The 23,990-nt window shown below is 35.7% G+C and overlaps 1 long non-coding RNA gene across 1 annotated transcript in view; it reads left to right on the top strand.

Moving 5' to 3' along the window:
- The window catches only part of LOC308511258, an 808,460-nt gene that overhangs the window by 585,949 nt on the left and 198,521 nt on the right, over window positions 1–23,990 (top strand). Inside the window, exon 4 of the long non-coding RNA XR_013995460.1 lies at window positions 20,840–20,966. This is a non-coding gene — a long non-coding RNA (uncharacterized lncRNA). The remainder of the gene's footprint in view (window positions 1–20,839; window positions 20,967–23,990) is intronic.

Below are 23,990 nucleotides of genomic sequence, written 5' to 3'. Positions count from 1 at the left end.
ATTCTAGAATGAATTATTAGCACAGCACTTGGCATATAGCAGACAACTAAATGTTTGTTTCCTTCATCACATCCTTTATCAATGCAATCTGACATTTGATACCTCTCTATGGATATCTGTACAAGGATTTGCTTTGATGGATTTTCTTCCCACTGAATTGATTAGTCTAGAGGGTATTTTTCATAACTCGGATCTGACTATTGTGGTCAGAAATTTGGAATATCAGGGTGACTGAGAACTACATGTGCCATGTGCCCAGGACCAAAGCAGATGCCAAATTCTAGTAACAGAGACAAGTACAGCCAAGAAAAGAGGGAAGACCAAACCATCATGCAGGCGAGAAATGTACAATGTTAAAGTTATAGAGATTCTCATCAAATGAAAGAAAGATTCAGTTGAGAGACAAGTGTCTGGAAGAATAAATAAATCTAATGTGGCAAAAAAATGAACACCCCTGAAATATGTGTGTAGTGTTTGGAAGACTCTTTTCGGTACTGTTCACTGCCTTTTTCATATTTGAATTTTGTTTGCCTCAGAGTGGGGGTCAAATAATGCAATATTGTCGGTATTTCTTTTTGCTGTTTCTTGTAAGACTTCCACCAAAGTGTCCTATTAAATCCTTTCCAGTGCTTGTATGTCTTTGTGTGCATGTGAGAGTGTTGGTGGAAAGGGAGCTACTTGAGGGAGCGGGAGGGAGGCTAGATTTCTATCCTCATAGAAACTCGGGTAACAAGTGGTTGTCATGCAAGATTTTCTTTAAACAATGGATATCACGATTTTAAAATATGTTTCAAAACTACTGGACTCTCCTAGTGTATTCCTGAACTATAAGATAAAAGTAGGTGTCTACCAGCTACAGGCTCCAGGCAAAACTCAGCCTTCCACTTGTTTTTGTATGATCCATGAGCTAACAATGATTGTTACATTTTAATTGGTTGAAAAATCAAAATAATACTCATAGCATGTAGAAATTACTTTAAATTTCAGTGTTCATAAGTAAAATTTGATTAGAGTACAGCCACACATGTTTGTTTGTCTTGCCCATGGTTGCTTTTGCACTGCAGCGATAGAGTTGAGTGGTTAGGTCAGAGACTATAGAGACCACAAAACCTAAAATATCTATTCTGTAGCCCTTGAAAGAAAGTTGCTAGCTCTGGATTAGAGCTTTCCAATGGTGTGAAAAAAGAGAAATACTGACTTCACATTTTCATCTTCTCAAGAATATGTATTTAGCCTTACCTTATGGAAAAGAAAAGCTCAGGAGCATAGATGAGGTGGGACCTAAACATTTTAGTATCTCCTGTGAGTAAGGCACTAGACTCGATGCTTTAAACATTATCTTCAGTAATTTTTACAACTCTTCTAAGAGATAGGTATCTCCATTGTGTTAGCATAGCTTAGGAAATGAGTTCAGAGGGGTGATGTGACTTGCATGATATCGTTTAGTGGATAAGGAAAGACAGGATACCAACTCCACCCTTTTTATTGTCACTGTATAGATCCTCCATTATCAAATATATTCTCATTATTCTTGTTGATTTCTAGGTTATTGAACCATCTAAGTTTTTGAAGACTGAAGCTTACCCAGTAGCCTAATTAAACATAGAATAAAGAAATACTGTCTACTAAGATCAACATGAGTACCCAATGATATACAGGGGTTCTCAACCTGTGGGTCGCAACCCCTTTGGCGGTTGAATGATCCTTTCACAGGGGTCACCTAAGACCATCCTGCATATCAGATATTTGCATTACAATTCATAACAGTAGCAACATTACAGTTATGAAATAGCAACAAAAATAATTTTATGGTTGAGTCACAACATGAGGAACTGTATTTAAAGGGCCAGAAGATTGAGAACCACTGAATAGGAGAACTTGTCAATATCATCTCTATTCATTTTCTTATAGTTGTGATTCAGCCATATTGTTAAAGATGAAACCTGATTGTTAAACTAGAAGAAGGATATTTGCCTATTGTTTTCATTTGGAATCTGTCTCTCATCCTGGCACTTTTAGATCTACCATTTAAATCTTCCTTATTTTTATTTCTTGGCCTCAATTGTTAGGGTAATATTGGTAGTAGGCAAATTTTGAATTAGGTAAAATTTGTCTTCTATGTTTCTGGCCTTACTTCCACTCGTATTTCATTTTCCTTTCTTCCATTTACTCAATGGTGTGCTGGTAAATATTTAAGAACTGGCTCTCAGTCAGAAAAAAAAGAATCCTGGTGAGTAACATTTATAGATTTCCATGGTATAAGTATTCCCATAATGCCCTGTTTCAAGCTACTAAAGTAATGCCTTGCAAAATTTCTGAAAATTTAACAAGCAGCTCTTTGTGAACTTGCATGAGCCAGCTCCAACATACCACATACCTTATCCATTATAAAAGGATTTAATGTGGTTCACACATTTTGCCTACCCCCTCAATCCACCTTCCCTATGTCTGGTCTAATTCTGCCCACCAGGTAGTACTCCATGCTCTTCCTCATCAACTTATCTGCTTTATGTCCATTTTCTTCTTCCTGATCCTGTCAAGTTACTGACAAACCAAGCTGAAAAGTTGACATAAGATGGGATGTTAATGAATGACAGATGCAATGGGATAGCATATGCCTCAAAAGAACAGTTGTCAGAAACAGAAAAAAATAATGGTTTAGAAATAGCAATGGTGAATACAGATTAAAGCTAGGAGTTAGGAGGAACATCTGATAAAGAGGTAGAGGATATAAGACAGTTTGCCCTGAAATAGGAGTCCCCAGAGGACACAGTAGGAAGGATTCAGAAGAAGAAATGTGCAAGCATAGTCAAGGTAGGCATGGAGCAATATGGAAATAAGAGTTGGATAGGATTTGAATGATCCAAGGATTGTGGAACATAGGCAGTGATCAAGGATAACAAAGATGTGAACATGGTTCATCTGGTTTCAAGGCTTTCAAAATAATCAGGCGCAGCCATTCTCCAATATATTCTCAGTAGACTAGAAAGTGCGGGCTGTACACCAGTCTACTAGAATAAAGTAGCAGTGAATTGGGTTGATTTTTGTTTCTGAGGGAGTCCTAGCTCTGGAGAAATAAGCCTGACATGGGATTTTTTTTTTTTTTTTTGGTTTGTAGGGATCTCACTGAGTAAAAAAATAAGATCAGCCTGTAATCACTATGTTGTACACCTGAAAGCAGTGTAATATTATGTCAGTTATAATGAAAAAATAATTTTAAAAATCTAAAACAATAAAAAGATAAAAGATCAGCCTCTTCTGGAAGAATTCAATCCTGGTATAGAAAGAGTGCATAGTCTGTATTTATTACAAGCTTCTTTGGAATAAGCTGAATGTCCCATAATTCTCACTTAGTGGCCTGGTCTCTCTGTACATGGAAGCTGAATTGCTAGCTGTTATTTATCCTTGAATTCATCCCTTCTGGACTCTTGAGAGATTTGTTACAGCATTTACCTTTCCTCTTTCTAGCTTCTCCTTCTCATAGCTTTTTCTTTGACTTCCAGATTTTCCTTATTGGGGAAATAAAGACTCTCCATTTGATTTTATTTCTCAAGCTAGTAACCTCCCTGTGAGTTTCTTGTTCCCACATTTCAAACAGATAGCATCACAGGAAGGTTTTTATGCTTTCTCCATTTCCTTTCCACTCAATCCCTTCTTACTCTTTGGAACTCTGCTTTCCTCCATCAGAGAAACTTACCTCTCTGAAATTTAACAAGACTCATTATTGAGAAATCCAATAGTTTTACCTCTGTCAACTTTTAGCAAGATTTTCTGTTTACTTTGACATTAATAACCATTCCCTTTGGCACACTCTTTTCTTATGTTCATAAAAAGTGTCCTGTCATTATTCTATTTTGGCCAGTTCAATGAAATATTTTAAATTATTCTACTTTCTCCTCATACTTCCTAATATGAATATTTCCAAGTCTTGAGCCACAACTTCCTTACAAAGATTAAATTTTAACTTAAATCCAAGTTTTGACTTTGGAACCATATAAATATTCTGTAGATCAGACCGTCAAACCTCAGAGGGAAGGTAGGGGAAGGTGAGAGTAAGGGAGGGAGATCAATCAAAGGACTTATATGCAAGCATATAGGCCTAACCAATGGACCCAGACAACAGGGGGGTGAGGGCATGAGTGGGGGGATGAGGGTAATGTGAGGATAAGGACACATATGCAATAAGTTAATCAGTAAAGAAATTTTAGCCGAAACCGGTTTGGCTCAGTGGATAGAGCATCGGCCTGTGGAATGAAAGGTCCCAGGTTTGATTCCGGTCAAGGGCATGTACCTTGGTTGCGGGCACATCCCCAGTAGGAGATGTGCAGGAGGCAGCTTATCGATGTTTCTCTCTCATCGATGTTTCTAACTCTCTATCTCTCTCCCTTCCTCTCTGTAAAAAACCAATAAAAATATTTTTTTTTTAAAAAAGAAATTTTAAAAAAGAATTATTTTAAAAGGCAATCTACAGGTATCAAAACAAAATGAAAAAAAAAAGAATATAACAGTGTTGGTGGTAATGTTTGTGCTATTATTCTGAAACTGCCATGTAGTGCTGTGGGATAAATTGTTACCTGATAAAGGGGTCTGCTTGCCTGCCCACATCAAAGCCCAGTACGACATGAACAGGAGCTTGCAGCAAAGAAAGTAAGGGTTTGTTTTTAGGAAGTGGCCCATGCCCAGAGTCACAGGCAAGCTCATGCCCGAGGACCTGGCTCCCCAGTGGCTTCCAGGGGATGGGTCCTATGGGGGGGAACCATTAATCATGGTCACAAAGGAGTTAGGGCCATTGTCAGGGGCGTGGTCTCTACTGACTGACTGGTGCTAGGGTAGTGGGCCGCTGATCCGTGTACCGGACCCGCCATGGCACGGCGTCTTCTGGTGTCTCCACTTTGCTGGGCCCGGAGCTGAAGCATAACTGAGGCCTAGACTGTGTCTCTAGTTTGACCAAAACTCTGTCTCTGTGATCACCAGACCTGAGGCTTTGTTCCTGAGATGATTTGATGCTGACCAGAACCTCATTGTCCTGAGGGCTTAATGATTAAGGGAGTGTTCCTGCAAGGAGGAAGTGGGGCAGGTGAGTCAGGTGCTAGATGAGGCCAATTTGAATAACAGGGAAAGAACATATTAAAGAAATAAAGTTTCTATGTGGTTATAAGAGCAAATTAATAATTATGGTGATGTTATTCAGAACTCAGATATCTGTCAGGAGAAAAGGGAGAAGCATATGTAAGTTTGATGACATAAAAATTCTTTAGTAGTAAATTTGAGTTGGATTGATCTGTGTGACTGTGTGATCTATATTATCTTAACAACAACAAAAAGCATTTCCCAGCTCTGCAATAAGAAAAGGACTAGAGCCTGGCTAGTGTTGCTGAGTGATTAAGCATTGACCCATGAACCAAGAGGTCACGGTTCCTTCTTAGTCAGGGCACATGAAGCTTTGATCCATGGTGGGGGCCTGTAGGAGGCAGCAGATGAGTGATTCTCTCTTGCCATTGATGTTTTTATCTCTTTCTTCCTCTCTGAAATCAATAAAAATATATGTTTTTAAAATCCACATATATGTCCACTTTGGAGAAATGTTTATTTAAGTCCTTTGCCCATTTTTAAATTGGATTGTTTGTCTTCCTTTGTTAAGTTGTATGAGTTCCTTATATACTTTGAAAATTAACCCCTTATCAGATATATCATTGGCAAATATGTTCTCCCAGGCAGTGAGCTCCCTTTTCATTTTGTTGATGGTTTCTTTTGCTGTGCAGAAGCTGTTTATTTTAATGTAGTCCCATCTGTTTATTTTTCCCTTCGTTTTCCTTGCCTTAAGAGATTTATCCACAAACATACTGCTTTGAGAGATGCTTGAGATTTTGCTGTCCAAGGTTTCTTCCAAGATTTTTATGGTTTAAAGACTTATATTTAAGTCTTTTATCCATTTTAAGTTTATTCTTGTGTATGGTGTAAATTGGTGGTCTAGTTCATTATTTTTGCGTGTACCTGTCCAAGCACCATTTATTGAAGAGACTGTCTTTATTACATTGTATTCTGTTGCCTCCTTTGTCAAATATTAATTGAGTATAATGGCTTGGGTCGACTTCTGGGGTCTCTGTTCTGTTCCCTTTATCTATATGCCCATTTTTGTGCCAGTCTCAGGCTGTTTTTATTACAGTGACTTTGCAATATAACTTGATATTTGGTATTATGGTTCCTCCAACTTTGTTCTTCCTTCTCAAGATTGCTGGGGCTTTTGAGGGTCTTTTTTGGTTCCATGCAAGGACTAGAGCCTGGCTAGTGTTGCTCAGTGATTAAGCATTGACCCATGAACCAAGTAAATTTTTGAAGTATTTGCTCTAGATCTGTGAGATATGGCATTGGTATTTTAATATGAATTGCATTGAATCTATAGATTGCTTTGGATAGTATGGACAATTTAATGATGTTGAGTCTACCAATCCATGAACGTGGTGTATTCTTCCACTTGTTTATATCTTCCTCTATCTCTATCCTTTAGTTTTCCTAGTACAGGTCTTTTAACTCCTTGGTTAAGTTTATTCCTAAGTATCTTAATTTTTTTTGATGAAATGGTAAATGGAATTGTTGGGGGTTTTTTTTAGTTTCCCTTTCTGTGAGATGCTAAAATCCACAACAAAATATTAGCAAAAATCGGATCCAGCAATACATTAAAAAGATCACATACAACATGACCAAGTGGGATTTATTCCGGAGTTTCAAGGCTGGTACAATATTCACAAGTCAATAAATGTGATACATCACATAAACAGATTACAAGACAAAAACCACAGATCATATCAATTGATGCAGAAAAAGTATTGGATGAAATCCAACACCCTTTTTGTTAAAAACTCTAAGCAAAGTGGGAATAGAGGGATCATATCTCAATATAATAAAAGCCATATATGACAAACTTACAGCCAACATCATAGTCATTGGGCAAAAACTAAAACATTTCTCCTAAGAACAGGAACAAGACAGGGATGTCTGCTTTCACCACTCTTATTCAACACAGTACTGGAAGTCTTAGCCACAGCAAACAGACAAAAAGAAAACATAAAAGGCATCCAAATTGGAAAGGAGGAAGTAAATCTGTCATTATTTTCAGATCATGTGATATTGTACATAGAAAACCGTAAAAACTCCAGCCAAAAACTACTAGATTTAATAAGTGAATTCAGCAATGTAACAGGATACAAAATTAACACCCAGAAATCAATGCCATTTTTATACACCAATGATGACTGTGTATTTTAAAAGAAACAGAAGAATAAGCGGAAAAAAAAATAATAGTTGTATATGGGTGATGGAGAGAAGATGGCAGAGGAGACAGAATTAGAAGTTAGATCTCTCTGACTTTACATTGACCTTGGAATCATGTAAGTGGTTATCATAATAATAAAAAAAAGTTAAGTCAGGAAGAAAAAAGTCCAATCTCTAAAAAGAAAAACCAAACTGAAACAAATGATCTCAAATATCTATTTGGTGGCATAACCATAATGAGAAGAATGATTCCAAGTGACTTTAAAACAGTATTTTGGCTCTATATTTCTAGATGGAAAAATAATTGCAAGTAAATTTTCAGCTCTGTTTAAAAGGCTTATTATTAGTAATTTTGTGAATTGCTATTTTAAAACTATGATATGTAGATATAAAAATAGTAGTGGGATGAAGTAAATAAGTAATTATGCTAATGTCATTTAGGAAACAAGATTTAAACATAAGAAAAAGGATTCAGAAAATCAAAGAAGTTATAATTAAAAATCCATGTAATTTTAAATTTAAATTTAAAATATCAGAATGAATAAACAAAAGACTAAGGAAGTGTGTCAAAACAGCACATTCTAAGATGAGAAAACTTGAGTACCAAAAAGCATTATTCATGTATTAGTTTGTAACATATCTAATATCAGATACTTGACTTCGGTGAAAGATCCAGAAGCTTATGAAGAGCAGGGCAGGGGGCTTTAGAATCCTGAACTTTGAAGGATTTTCTCAAATGACATGGTCTTCCAGGGTGCTACTTCCCATTGGACTCTCTGCTGGAAGATGCTCCCTCATGGCCAGGGAAGCTATGTTCAGCCAGAGAAGCATGCTGAGGACTCCTACCACTAGTCAGCCCACAGCTGGCTCTCCTTTTATCTATCTATCTATCTATCTATCTATCTATCTATCATCTATCATCTATCTATCTATCTTCTATTTATTTTTAATCCTCACTAGATGATATGTTTTCATGGATTTATAGAGAGAGAAGGGAGAGGGAGAGAAAGAGAGGGAAACCTATCAATATGAGAGAAACATTGATAGGCTGTATCCCGCATGTGCCCTGACTGGGAATTGAACCCTCAACCTAGGTATGTGCCCTGATCAGTAATCAAACTCACCACCTTTTGGTGTATGGGACGATGCTCCATTTGACTGGGCCACCTGGCCAGGGCAATATTTATTTATAACTATCCTCAGTTTGCTGTTTTAATATTGTAAATTGTATAACTCTACCTTTTCTAGTAATATCCCTTATCTTAAAACCTTATTACCTTGAAGCCAAACCCTTAATTTCTTATAGCTATACCTAGAAGAAATTGTTCTTTTATGATGTGTTTCTAACTATATCTCTATTTATGGCATTTTACCTTAAATTGCAGATTTTTAAATATCAGTTGAAAGTTACTGTTTTATATTTGAAGTTGTTAGCTCTTACTTTGACCTCTCATTTGTTACCTTTTTGTTTTAATTTTATATTATCTTTATTTTAATATCTTCTTAATCTTAAATTTTCCAGTTATGATCTTCGATCTTTGCCTTTTCTTTTTTGCCTAGCTTTCATTTTTCTTTATGATTTTTTTACAATGTCCAACAATGGTGGAGCCACAGGAAAGTAGAATTGAAGAGAGCCAGTGCTACAAAAAGGAATCCTAAAGGTTTCTTCACTGCACGTATCCCTAGAGTAGTTTTCACACCCAGCAATAACAATAATAAATCCCTTATTATTTTCAGGGCTGTCTCTCCCAAATCATGATTTTGTGCAACTCAGTAGAGAAGCTATTAAGACTTATAAGGCAAAAATTAATTCTTTGTGAAGATTGAATGTTTTTTGGCCCTGGAATCTTTTTGATGTTACTTGGCAACCAGTTCCTATAAGGAACTGAGTGTTTCAAAATCTACAGTTTCCAACATAAATCCATACAATATGGAGCAAACAATGCTATAAACTAGAGAAATGGGAGACAGGCAGTTATACCTCTGACAGGATTCAGTGTGTGTCTCCTCCAGTATGACCCTGTTCAGAAATCAGGGAGTGTTGAACATCCGGAAAGATCATCAAGCTCAATTTCAGGATCAATATAATTCTCATGTTTTCATTGTATCATATTGAGTTAAAATAGGTGGAGTAATGTTTTATACATATTATTGATTGTAGCTGATTCCTGACTATAATCTGTAATCAGAAAGGAATCTATTCAATTATAAGTGTCTTTAACTCTCATATGAAATCAGACTTTTCTCAAATTTGCCTTTTTACTTTGATGTAGCTTGGTTCCTTACCATGAACCTGTGTTTGTTAATTTTATATAATTAGTGATTTATTTTTCTGTAAATTACATACAGAATTTACATGTTCAGAGCTAGAAAATTTAACAAAAATATGAATTAATTAGTTAATTAATTAGGCTCTTAAATCATATATGAGTATATCTTGTAAGAGTAAACATTATGTTAAAGCAACCAAATTTTATTCTAAAGTTTCCACAATTATTCAGAAAATCAGATACCCTAAGAACAAGCTCATGTCATGTTATTTTATTTGTAATTATAGTGTAGTTATCTGTATATATAAAAGGCTAATATGCCAGGTGGCTGTCTGACCGGTAGCTATGATGTGCACTGACCACCAGGGGGCAGATGCTCAACACGGGAGCTGCCATTTATAGAGAAACAGCACCACAGACCTGGCACCCACAAAGCAACACTCAGCTTCCCCCAAGTGGGACACAGGCCCCGCCACCACCCTGGAGTGACACTCCACCAAATCGCAGCCAATGCTGCCAAGACCCCATAGTGCAAAATGTGGCCCACAGCCCAGCCCCACCCGAAAACAGTGGCTGTGGGCGCCAGGTAATGATGTCACATAGCAACACCTGGCTTCCTCTCCCTATTGATTAGCCTCCTTGGGGTTTCTTCAGCCCAAGAACACGACTTGCTTTATAGCCAAGTGGAAACATTTTACACTTTAACCAAATGTTTGTGAAGCATTTTCCCATGCCTCATCTCATTTGATCCTCACAGAAGTCCTGGAGTAGGTATATAGGAGATTCTGTAGAATCCTATTTTCTTGTCATTAGCCAGAAAATGGAGATTTAGAAAGCTTAGAAACTTGACACGACTGAAAAGAAGTAAGAAATGGTGGACCTTGAGAATGACTTCAGGTTTTCTCACTGTGCAGAATAGAGTCAAACACTGCTGCAGTTAAATATTTTAGCCTTTGTTCTCCCTGCGTGATCTATAATAATAATCTGCTTCATGTTGATATCTACTGCTGTGTTGCTGACAATTAACCTGAAAGAGAAGTTGGGGTACTTCACTGGACTGAAAAAAGTTTAGCTAAATCAGAAAGCAGGTCTAATTAAGCAAGTTTGTTCCATATCTATAAAAGATTAAGTTGACTCGCACATGCGCGATACATATAAAGCTCTTGCTGGCACCAATTGCACGTGTGTGTTTTGATCTGTCATTGTGAATCGTTAATTTGGTTGACACTTCTATTATAGAGAAAGGGCAAATAGTGATATTAAAATATTTCTTCTAATTAATTTCCTTTCAATGTGCACGAATTCGTGCACCAGGACACTAGTATTTTATAAACGCTTTTTCTTAATAAAATGGTTTATAGGCATTTCAAGAATGATTATAGAATAACCAACTTTAAAAGCAGGGATGCTTCCTTGATATTATAGCAAGGAGGAATTAAAGGATATTGTTTAGAATGGAAGTCTAGTGATGTCTTACATGAAATATACATTGAAATGTTTAAAACATGTCAATTAATTTTGTCTTTTGTTTTAAAGCCTGGTTAACCTTCTGGGAAAGGTTCTTAAAACCACTGTTTTTCATTTCTTATCTGATCTGTGAGATATGTGAGGTATGGCATTGGTAACATATGCTAATTACATGTTCCCTCCTTCCCTTCCACCACAGATTATTGAACATTTGATCATTGTGCTGATACACTAAGACACTTGCATCATCATGGCAACCTCAGAGGATAAACAATGACATCTATATCATTGTTTTCATACCTTTAATGAAGCACATATGCTATATTTTGTGTTCTTTTTTAAAAGAAAATAATCAATCATATAGAAAATCATGCAAACCTTAAAATTGTTAATACCCTATGAAATAAAATTCTACTTCAAGGAATTTATCATGATAAAAATTGGACAAGTGTAAATATATATGATTATAATGTATGCTATTATAGTCATGCTTACATATTACCATAGCACCTTTTAAAATGCAAAATATAGGGCCTCAATATCCAACAAGAGAGTATTGTTACATAATTTAGGGTAACCCTTACAATGGTATATATTGAAGCTATTAAAAATAAAGGAATCAATATATATTTAGTGATAAGAAAATAAGTTGATAATCAATGGGTATCAAGTTTCAGTTATGCACGATTAATCAGTTCTATAAATCTGCTGTGCAGTATCATGCCTATGTTTAATAATACTGTATTGTACACATAAAAATCTGTTAAGAAGGTAGAACTCATGTTGTACCCTTACCACAATAAGATTCTAGAAAAAAAATCACAGTAATATGGAATGTTAAAAAAAGGTTACAAATAATATCTATAAAAAACACCATTTTTTTGTGTGTTTATGTATACATATGTGGTAATATGTGCATACCATGTATACATATATCTAAATTATTGAAGGCCATACAGAAAAATGTTAAAGATTGCTGTAAACTCAATGAGGACAGGAAATTTTGTTTACTGTTGAATCTTCAGTGCACTAAACATCGCCTGGCACATAGAACACACTGAATAGATATTTGCAGAATTAATGAACAAACAGCTGTATCTAAATGTAGAATTACATGTATTTTTTTGCTTCCGTTTTTTAATTATGGCATAATGTTAAGAATTTCCTCAATAAAAGTAGCTGTTAATTTTTTGTTATATTTCATTTTGAGAAAAAAGTTTGGCTCAGTGGATAGAGCGTCGGCCTGTGGACCGAAGGGTCCCAGGTTCAATTTCGGTCAAGGACACATGCCCGGGTTACGGGCTCAATCCCCACTAGGGAACATGCAAGTGGCAGCCGATCAATGATTCTCATCACTGATGTTTCTATCTCTCTCTCTCCTTCTCTCTTCCTCTATGAAATCAATAAAATACACACACACACACACACACATATATTAGAGACCTGATGCATGAAATTCGTGCAAGGGCTCAGCCTTCACAGCCCCAGCTGCCTTGGCCCTCACATCCCCAGCTTCGATCAGAAGGTCACCCGGTTGGTTGTTCTGCTATGTGGTTTAATTAGCACATTAGCTCTTTATTATATAGGATCTGCAAAATCACAACTATTCATAGAATATATGCCACAACATTTTTAGAAACATTTACTTTCTGAATATATTACATTCTTGTTTATGCTGTTGCTACTGTTGATACTTACATTTTGATTGAATGTGTCTATTGGCAAATCACTCAAAAGAGAAAAAAAAATCTTTGAGGCAAAAGCATGTGTCTTCTTGCTATTGTTAAGTAATTTAAATCAATACTCCTTACTTAACAACTCAACTTTCCCAAGGGCCTTGATTTTATGTGTCATCTCAGAGATAGAACATGCACCATTACTCATTAAACATCTACTTTAATTGTGCTTTTAAATTTGCAAACTTTACATATAACCCAAATCTGTTGACAGAGGAAATGAACTACAAATCCTGTCCTTTCTACTTTGTCATTCTAACTGCTTGGGAAATTAGGTTCAGGTTTGAAATAGGGTAATGCCATTTCCAAAGTTCTTAAATCCTGAACTATAACATGGATGGAATACAAATATTTTTATTGTTGATAATATTACAGATATTCCCCATTTTCTCCCACTTTGCCCCCTTCACCCAGTCCTCGTTCCACCCCTCCCCCCGCCTTCACCACATTGTTGTCTGCAAATATTTTTAAAGCAAAATAACAAGGTTTATCTCCTTTATTTCTGAAGTAATGTCCTTGTTAACAATGCTCTGTGCTAAAGGAGATGTGACACATTGTAAACACTCTTGCCTATAAATGTCAGCTAGACTACTTTGGTGAAGGGAGAGATGCCAGATATTGGATCCTCAAGTTTTTTAAAAATATATATTTTTATTGATTTCAGAGAGGAAGGGAGAGGGAGAGAGAGGTAGAAACATAAATGATGAGAGAGAATCATTGATCGGTTGTTTCCTGAGCACCCCATAGTGGGGATAGAGTCAGCAATTTGGGCATGTGCCCTGACTGGGAATTGAACTATGACTTCCTGGTTTATAGGTCAATGCTCAACCATTGGGCAACACCAGCAAGGCTAGGTCCTTAAGTTTGCTTGTAATTTTCAAATCGCCAACACTATCATTGAACTCAGATAATTAAATATAAAGTAGATTGTTAAATATTAGCAAAGTCTATCTTAAGTCTTGCCCAAACTTATGCATTTTAAGAACTAAAGTGCCTAAAGCACTTTATTATCTAGGAGTATACTTAAAAAATGCAATTCTGCAGTAAAGCTTAGGATGTATGAGAGTTAAGGAGTCTTAAGACATGACCCATTGAATCTAATGTTTACGTACAGACTAGGAAAGCAAACTCTGATTTTAGAACTTACTAGGAAAGTAACTAGGTAAATTATTGAGTTAACTCATGGGATGAAACTTCAAAAAATGATTCAGGATACTACCATGAAAGAAAAATTAGTGGAGGAAAATTATATCTGATCCCTGAAGATGGATATATAATGAAACTATGCATTGATTAGGTACTCAAGAAAATGACTCATGGATTTATAAAATTCAGAGGATAGAGTATTCCTCAGAACAATATCATCTTTTAAAAGTTATGTTGGTTGATGTATAATTTAGATAAAATAAACCATTCTTTTTATTTCTTTGACATTTCAGAAATTATTTTTTATTGGATTTATTGGGGTACAGGTTTCAAGTGTACAACTCAGTAAAACATCATCTGCACACTGCATCGTGCGCCCATTGCCCCAAGCAAAGTCTCTTTCCATCCTCATTGCCCACCTCTACCTATCCTGCCTCTTTTCCCTCTGGCTATCACCACACTGTATTTTTGCTTAACCCTTCATCTTCTTTCAGCCAGTCCCCCAACCTCCTCCTCTCTGACAGCTGTCAGTTTGTTCCATGTATCCATGCTAAGTGAAATAAGTTAGTTAGTAAAAGACAAATACCATATTACCTTACTTATGTGGAATCTTATAAATAAAACTCATCCTTTTTAGATACACCGTTCAATGGATTTTTACACACATATCTAGTTATGTAACCACAACCACATTCTAGATATGGAATATTTTCATCACTTCTAGAAATTCTCATTTTATTTTCTTTTTAGGTATTTATTTTTTATTGAATTTATTGGCATGGCATTGGTTAATAAAATTATATAGATTTTAGGTGTGCAATTCTATAATACATCACCTATATATTGTATTGTGTGTTCATCACTCAAAGACAAGTCTCCTTCCATTACCATTTACCTCCCCCTTTACCCTCTTCTACCTGCCCACACCGCCCCCCCTTTCCCTCTGGTAATCACCATACTGTTGCTGAGTAGTAGCTCATTGCATGAATGTATCCATGTGAGTTGCTTCCAGTATTTTGCGATTATGAATAAAGCTACTATGAACACTTGCCTACAAATCCTTGTGTAGACACGTTTTTATTCTTTCTGGGTAAATATCTGGGAGTTGGATCACTAGGTCGTATAGTGAGTATATGTTTAAATTTGTTTAAAAATTGCCGAATTATTTTTCTAAAGTAGTTACACTGTTGTTGTTTTGCATTTCAGTCAGCAAAGTATGAGAATTCTATTTGCTCTGAATCTACATAATTCTAGTTCCTTCACATCCTTGTCAGCACTTGGCATTGTTAGGTTTTGTTGTTTTAATTTTAGCCATTCTAATAGGTCAGTAATTGTATCTCATTGTGGTCATGTTTTGCATTTCCCTAATGACTAATAATGTTGAGCATCTTTGTATGTGCTTGTTATCCATATCTATTTGATAAAATATTTATTAAAATATTTGGGCATTCTAAATCAAATTATTTATTTTCTTGGGTTGTAAGAGTTCTTTATATTTTCTGGATATAAATCTTTTATCAGAGAGTTGTTTGCAGATGTTTTCTGCCAGTGTGTGCCTAATCTGTTCATTTGCTTTCAAAGAGCAGGCATTCTTAATTTTAAGTTCAATTGATCATTTCTTCATGATTTGTGATTTTTAAATTCTGTAAAACAACTCTTTGCCTAAATCAAGGGCACAAAAAGGTCTTCTATGGTTTCATGTAGATGTTTCATACTTTGAAGTGTTACATTTAGATCTATGATCCATTTCAAGTTAATTTTTGTATGTTGCATGAAAAAAAAGGTTGAGGTCCCTCTTTCTTTCTCCTTCCTTACTTCCTTCCATATATAATTTTTGAATTGTAAAATTTAAATGAATAATGTGTAGGATATAGAAGGTCACGGCTTATTATGTACAGTAAAATGGGAAAATATATAAAGTAAAATACTTTTAAGCCTAGTAAATCAATTAAGAGGTTATAGGAAAAAAATTTAGGGAACTGTAAATTAAAGAATTTATGTATAAAAATAAAGGTAACCGACAACCTCAGGGACCACAACTACTATGCTTGGATTCCAAATGTAATTGAAATAGGTTTACTGGCAAATAAATCTCTTAACCTGCATTATATTTTGTTAAATATTTCTGAGAAATAGGTTCCTGTGAGGTTTTGGAAAAAGAAATTTCCAGAACCATAGTTACTGACAATATTGGATGTATTTTTTATTTTTAATGGAAGTAAATGTATATATTCCAAAATATGTTTGAAAATTTCAAATTATTAGACATTTTGTGACTGCTCATGATATGCAAGCTATAGAATGCTTGTTTGATGGTTGCTTAATAAAAGAATTGTCACTATGTACTATGATCTAGCTCAGTAGCCAGCAAACCAGGGCCCACGGGCCTAATTTAGCCTCTGCCCATTTTTGTAATTAAAGTTTTATTGGGACACGGCCATGCCAATTTTTTTATGTATTATCTTTGGCTGCTTTTGTGCCATAAGGGACAGAGCTGAGTAATTGTGAAAAAGACCACATGGCCCACAAAACCCGAAATATTTACTATCTGGCCCTTTACTGAAATGAAATTTTAGAGAAGATTCAGGGTTAAGTAAAGGCAATAAGATTGAAGAACTATTCTAGGGTGTCTGGGTATTGTTTACCAAAGACAGACATAAAAGATGGAAAAGTCTGTGAGGTCAAGCTTTGGAGAGCTTTGAGCTCAAGATTAGACACATGATTTCTATTATAAAGGCAATGAACACACACTGAAAGTTTCTGAGTGGCAAAAATAACATAATTAAATGTGTGGTTGTAAAAGCAAGAACTTCTGAAATATATACAGGGAAGTAAAAAATATGCTATTACCATTGTGTTGATGAGTCATTATGGAGCCAGCCAGAATTTTAAAGATATTTTTGAGATGGAATTGACAGAATTTAATGGCAGAATTCAATGAGGGTAAGAAAGGAGGTAGTGCTCATTTTTTTTTAGTGATGCTAACGTTGGTGTTTGAAACTGGCAATCCCACTACCTGGGACTGTGGGACTTTTTTATATGTTGTTGAGTTGAGATTCTTGTGACAATTCTACATGGAAGTGTCCATTAGATAGTTGGAAGTAGAGTTGTAGAGCTCAGCCAAAATCTGGGGTTTCCAATTAGCACTTTGATACTTCCATCTTAACTCTGCACTTTGCTATACAGATTGATGAAAGGTACAACAATAAGTTTACTGCTAATAACCAAATGAGAAATGTGATTTAAAACTGCAATGATGACTCAAATATGGCAACAGGTTGGCCATTGGCAGGGATATTACCAGTGGACTAAAACAGAAAGTGAAGAGAAACATTGCTTTGCATGTAATATTTCAGCTCTTCATACACGTTATTGCTTACTGTTATTGTTCTGCTCTCCTTTTTTTGTATCTTCTTTTTATGGCTGAAAAATATTCCATTTTATATATAGGCCATTTTCTTCATCCATTCATCTGCCAATGTACACTTAGGTTGTTTCCATGTCTTGATTATTGGGAATAATACTCTTGATTAATTAGAAGATAGGAAGGTAATTGGAAATTATTTATAGTTCAGAAACACTTTAGTCATGATTATATGTCCTATTTTCTTCTAAGATGAGATGTCATCCTTTATAATTAGAGTGTATGCATCAAAAAAGAGCAGGTTTTTGTCTATTACTTTTTCAATTAGTAAGTGTTACGATTAAATGAATGAATGAATGAAACATTTGAGTAGTTCCATATCCAACAAGTATGCGGTGTAGGCAGAATCATACCAGTTATTTTTTTAAAAAATGCACAATCAGAATGATCCAGTAACTTAAGACTTATACACTCTTGTTGCAAAGGTAAATCCTACCCACATTTGTTCCTGAGATAATAATATAAAAGCCATATTAAATTAAATTAAGTAATGCATACAATAAATGCTATAGGTATAAGAGAACAAGTAAATGCTCTCAAAAGTGCTTCCCTAAGAAAGGAAAAGAGAAAATGAGTTTCAGCTGGAAAATTGGGGGAAATGCTTTACTATAGATGTAGAATTTCAGTTTTAAGAATATGTAGAGAAGAAGGTGAATGCGAGGAGACACGTTTAGACTCCACATCATAGAATAAAGGTTCAGATGCAGGAATGAACCTGTGAGAGCATCGTGAACACTGAGGAACCTACAAAACTGTGGTTTTCTCCTACTAGTTTGGCTCAGTATAGGAGCAGATTGCATGGTATGTAGTAAAGCTGGTGATGGCTAGAGTGGATAGGCTATGAAATCTTTGAAAGTATAGATGAGTGTTCTAAATTTTAATCTATAGCATTAATGAGGCAATCTGTAATAATTAGACCAGAAGACCTTCTGGACAAAGCCGGGGCTGCGAGGGAAACCCCGGTCCCAGGCCACAGGAGGGAATTCAGTGCCGGCAGTTGGGGGAAGGAAGGCCTACTCTTGCACGAATTTCATGCATTAGACCTCTAGTGAAAGTATAATTTGAGGAGAGGTTCAAGGAATACTCCAACTTTGTGGTATTAAAGCAAATACCAGGCATCAAATAGGACAAATACCATATTCTTTATAAAGAAGAAAATGTCACAAACGTAGTAGGATAAAATGCAAATGAGTTAGAGATAGAAATGGGACATACACAAACCAAAAATAAATCTTATTTACATGCCTATGAATTTATTTATGTTTAAAATATATTTTTATTGATTTCAGAGAGGAAGGGAGAGATAGAAATGTCAACGATGAGAGAATTATTTATTGGATGCCTCCTGCACGCCCCCTACTGGGGATCAAGCCTGAAACCTTAGCATACGCCCTAACTGGGAATCAAAGTGTGACCTATGGGTTCATACGTCAATGTTCAACCACTGAGCAACACCGGCTGGGTGCTTATGAATGTATATGGATACATTTGTATCATGGAATATTTCAGTGCTAAAGAATTTAAAATGCTGGGACACAGTATCCACAGTAGTTTCTGGATCCTAGTCTCCATTTATTCTATTCCTGCGATCTATTCCTGATTCACTCATAATTGCTATCTTCCATAGTAATGAATTGTAATTTTAAATTTATGCAGTGGTTTGATTAAAGAGATATAAAGCTTCCATCCTCGGCTCATCAACTCTTTCTGTAACTGAAACTAAGAATTTTTGCATTGTTTTCTTATCAAAACAATGGATTGTTCTTGGCTGGTAGTTCTGTAAGGACCCTTTCACATAATGGTTTCTAGCAGATTTATTTTAGTGGTATAAATTCAGTGTCAAAGTGCAAACGATTTTAAGCTCCATATAGTATTATTGTTAAAGTTTTAATTTGCATCAACTTAATTCTCTTGTCAGTTGTCACACCCTATTAAAGTTGTACCTCATCGCATGCTGAAGGAGCAAATTAAGTCTGAGGTACAAAATGATGTGACTTCTTGGGAAAGGCTATTCATGGATCTAAATTTCAGCCATTTTTTAGCTTATTGATCATTAATTTTTATATCTCTTAGGAATACAATAACATTTTCTGGACAGCAAAGAGTTGTACATAGTATCAGAATTTTACAGTTCTCTTTGGAAAGCATGAAAGACACTATTTTTAATGATAAAATATTTTTTTCTTTTTTATATTGCTCTTATGGTGTGAATTTCCAGTATATTAATTTTCATTAGCCTTTTCACCCTTACAGAATAATTCTTTAAAATTTAAGTCAGACTATAGCACTCCTCAAATCCATCAGATCCCACTTCTCTCAGAGTAACAGTGCTTAAAAGGACTTACAAGGCCCTACGTGATCTAGCTTTTTATTTTCTAACTGACTCTCTCACCTTCTCTCGTTCTAATGTGGTTACTGGTTCAGTATCCCTTGAAAATGCCAAACATGTCCACACCTTTTGGACTGTTGCTCTTTTTATTTCATCCAACTACCTAGAATGTTTTACTCCAGCTATTCATATGCCTTACACACACTACCTCACACCCTCCCATCCTTTGCTGAAATATCATCTTCTCACTTGTGATTTTCCTGAACACATATCGAACACTGCACCTCACTTTCCTCAACACTTCATGTCTTTCTTGTGATGTTTTTAAGCCGTTATTTCTGTCTTACAAACTATATTATCTTCCTCTCTCCAACTAGAATGCAAGCTCCATGAAGCCAAGATTTTGTCTATTTTATTCACTTCTAAATCCGTATGTCTAGAAAAATGCCTTATGCAAAGTGAGATCTCAATAAATATTTGACAAATAAATGAATTGATTTTGAGTCTACTGTGTTTGTAAGTTTTAGCATATATTATTCTTTCCTCTTTCCTTTCACCATTCCTTATCCCTTCTTTTCTTCCCAGCTGGGCTGTAGAACAATAACAGGTCCTGTCTTTTTCCAAGGTTATCAGTTTCCCAGACACTCTCAGAGATAACCCAAATGGAAGGACAGTTGTGTTGATTATGCTGGAGGGAATGCAGGAATGCCTATCCTGGCCTTGTAGGTTTTTCCTTTAGAAGGATGTATGCTATGGGTTTTCTTAATTTAAGGTATTGTCATTTGGGGAAGTGATGCATAAGAGGCCAAGCCACTACTTGTATACAAGGGTCAGGGTTTTATTACCTGTCTATGTCTTATCTTCACCATTTTATCCTCAACTAGAGGCCTGGTGAACAAAATTCATGCAAGGGTAGGGTCCCTAGGCCTGGCCAGTGATCAGGGCCAATTGGGGCCTTCCAGCTGCCTGCCAGGGCCTCCCTTCATTCCACGCCACCCCCTGGTGGTCACTGCATGTCATAGCGAACGATTGAACTCTGGGTCTTCCGGTCAAACTCCTGAGGGGACAATTTGCATATTAGGCTTTTATATATATAGATAGATGATTTGCACAATGCCTGAAACTTACTAGGTTTTCAAAATATGTTTGGTAAAAGAAAGACGGCTAATACCACTCATTCTGTGTATTCCCACAGACCTATCCATCACCTAGGCAAGAGGCCTTCCTCACCTGAAACAAACAGACTAGGAGTGGTTGGTGGCCATGTTCATAGCTCATCCTTGGAGTACAACTTCCTGTGAAGGCCTACCAGGGTGCCAAAGGTAAGGAAGTAAAACAAGCTCTCTTTGAAGTTTGAACAATTCTTTTAATGCCAAGTATGGTGCCTTCAGAGGGGGTGCAGAATGTTAGGAAGTCTATCATTGTGGGAGCTAATTACATATGCCAGGCCATGGAACTTGTATTTCCTAAACCAGAAACTTTTAATGGGCCTTTTAAACTCCCTTTGGGTGTTCCCTCCTTCCCTTCCACCACAGATTATTGTCCAAGCATCTGTGACCACTGCTAATTTTCTGTTTGCTTCAGGCAAGATGGATTCTGACTGTCAGTCTAAAAGCATCCTAAGGCAAAAATATTCAAAACTATATTTTCCAAAACTTTGTGCATCTCTGCAACAACACTGCCCATCATCACAGTTACCTTGGTGCTTTTAAGTTGTTTTTTTTTTTTTATTGCTTGGAGCTGTTTGATCCTATTCATCCCTCTGAATTTTTAGCTTATGACTTGTTAGAACCCCTAGGTCCCATGGGTCTGCATCTATTCTCAGCTAGCCCAGGGTATCAATACTCATTTGTTTTTCAGACTTATGTATTTAAAAATGTATTAGTCTGAATTGGGGGAACATCTCACCTGCTCCTCAACTTTTAAAAACTTATTGAGTGAATGCATTGATAGTTTAACCTGATTTGTTTCAAAAAGGAGTTTCGGCACCTGACAAAATGAATACAGTGCAACATAATATATTGAAAATGAGTGATAGAGATTTGAAATGGTAGACTAGGGAATGCATATTTCCTCATTTTCCTGTAAGTTTATTTCTAAAATAAGAGGATAAAGTTACACAAAAGCAATAAACCTGTAAGAGTAAAAAAAATGGGAGAGATCATGAACAAATGAAAGATTTTTTAAAAAAATGCCTTCATGTAGATAATCCAATGTAGGGAAAGAGTTACAAGGGTACTTATAAAGGTTACCTAAAAAGAGATACTAACAGTCAGAATAGTATTGAGATTCCTGAGCAACACTACATGCAAAGTAGATGATGATGGAGCAGTTCTTTCAAAATGACAACCTATGTCCCTATACTGAAAAGAAACATAAATCAAATGTGAGTATAGAATAAAAACATATAAGGATTTCATTAACTGGCTTGCCCACACACATTTTATAATATGTTATTGAGGATGTACTACCAAAAAAAATTCTCTCAAGAGGAAGGAATTTATAGGAACTGAGAAACTGTGGATACAACTTAAGTGACATTTCAACATAACAGCAGTTTAGCCAGTCTGGCAAACAACTAATCTAATTTGAATCTAGCGGATAGAGATTCTATGAGGAAAGTTTCCAGGTAGTGGGATAGGGGATAGGAGAAATTGATAGAATCGAATATATGATTGAGCACCTGGGGGAAAAACAGTGGATGATAAAATTAAATCATGTAAGAAATAGAGGCAATTTGAAACTCCAGGAAAAAAAATCAGAAAACTAGATAGAAAGTTATGATCTAACTTTGAAACAAACTAAATTGTATTATGATGCTCAGCAGTTTAAAAAGTATAAGAAGACAATACCTATTGTAGTTGATTTTAGAACTATCCCCCCTTGTGTGGCTCAAGGATCACAGCATTGAGCTCAAGGGGAAGGAAATGCAATCTCGATACAGAATTTGGTGTGCACTGAAAGTATTTACATTGGCCTCAAATGAAAATGCTATTTATTGATTTTTTTAGACTTTATAATTATCCTATTAAAAATACTGGAAAGTTTAACATTACTTGCAGACAGTTTATATGTGAACAAGAGAGTATGTAATTCAAATTAGAACATGAGTGCAGGGTAATTGGACTCATGGAAGAAAGGGTCAGCATGCTAACATTCTCAAAATAAGGGGGCGGTCGAGAGATACTGATGGAAGTTCATAAACCAGGGGTTGATTATTTTATTTACTATTGCAAGTGCAATTAATAACATAACCAATTTCAATAATACATATAAAAATCTGGAGGAGAAAAAAGAACGGGGGGAAATTAGTAAATGAAAACTACATATTTTATAGATAAGAAAATAGAAGTACATGTATATTATTTAGAGATATGGAAGCTACCATCATAAGTTCTATAAGCAGAAACACTTAACATAAGTTTTTTGGGGAAAATGATACTGTGGTGGAGAGGTAAGGAATGGGAAACTATTGTTATTATAACTTTTCTGTTTCTTTGATTTTTTTTACTATGTGTCTATCATTTTGATTAAAAGAAATAAATTCAGTGCTTCTAGAATTAAAGAAGACTAAGTGTTCCAAGGGATTGCAAAGTATTTAAATATGGGGTAGGACACACATTGCTGGGTTTAAAGAAGGTAGGAGCATACTCCAAGAAGCTCTCTAACCCCAGAAGAGGTTGGAGTTATGAACTGGGAATATGAAATGGAGGAAAGCTGGGATAGGGAGAGTTGCTGAGTACAGATGACTATAGTAGCACTTTCTGTATTATATGAGCATTGGTTCAGAAGCAAGGTAGTGAAACTAAAGGTGGTATTTGAATTGAGGCTTTAAAGTGGATCAGCTTGGTTGTGGTCATTGGCCAATAGTAGCAGTAGAAGCTAATCCTCTATGGCAGTGATTTTCAACCGGTGTGCCACAATAATTTTTAAAACATGTAATACCTGACTGTTTAGTCAGGGGCACTGACCTCTTTTCCCTTGATTGTCAAATAGAAAAATGACAACAGCCAACACAATGCCTGGTGTGAATGAATCAAGATTATACCTATTTTTGTCAGATCAGCAAAACATATTTTTTGTATGCCACAGAATTTAGTAATTAGTTTATGTGTCCCAGGAGATGAAAAAGGTTGGAAATTGCTGCTCTATAGATAAAATGTCCTTAATTTAGGACATTAGTGTCAAGCAATGACCTCACAACTAAGTTGCACCAATGAAAATAGAAGAAAAACTGCAATGAGTCAACCACTGCACATTAAGATTCTCAAAACTACTGATACACAAATTGTAAAACACACAGTATAGAAACATTATGTTTGAAATGATTTTTTTTTAAAAATTTC

This window comes from Myotis nattereri (assembly GCF_964212035.1).
Source record: "Myotis nattereri genome assembly, chromosome: X".
Lineage (NCBI taxonomy): Eukaryota > Metazoa > Chordata > Mammalia > Chiroptera > Vespertilionidae > Myotis > Myotis nattereri.
This window is presented reverse-complemented; position numbering and strand designations above follow the sequence as displayed.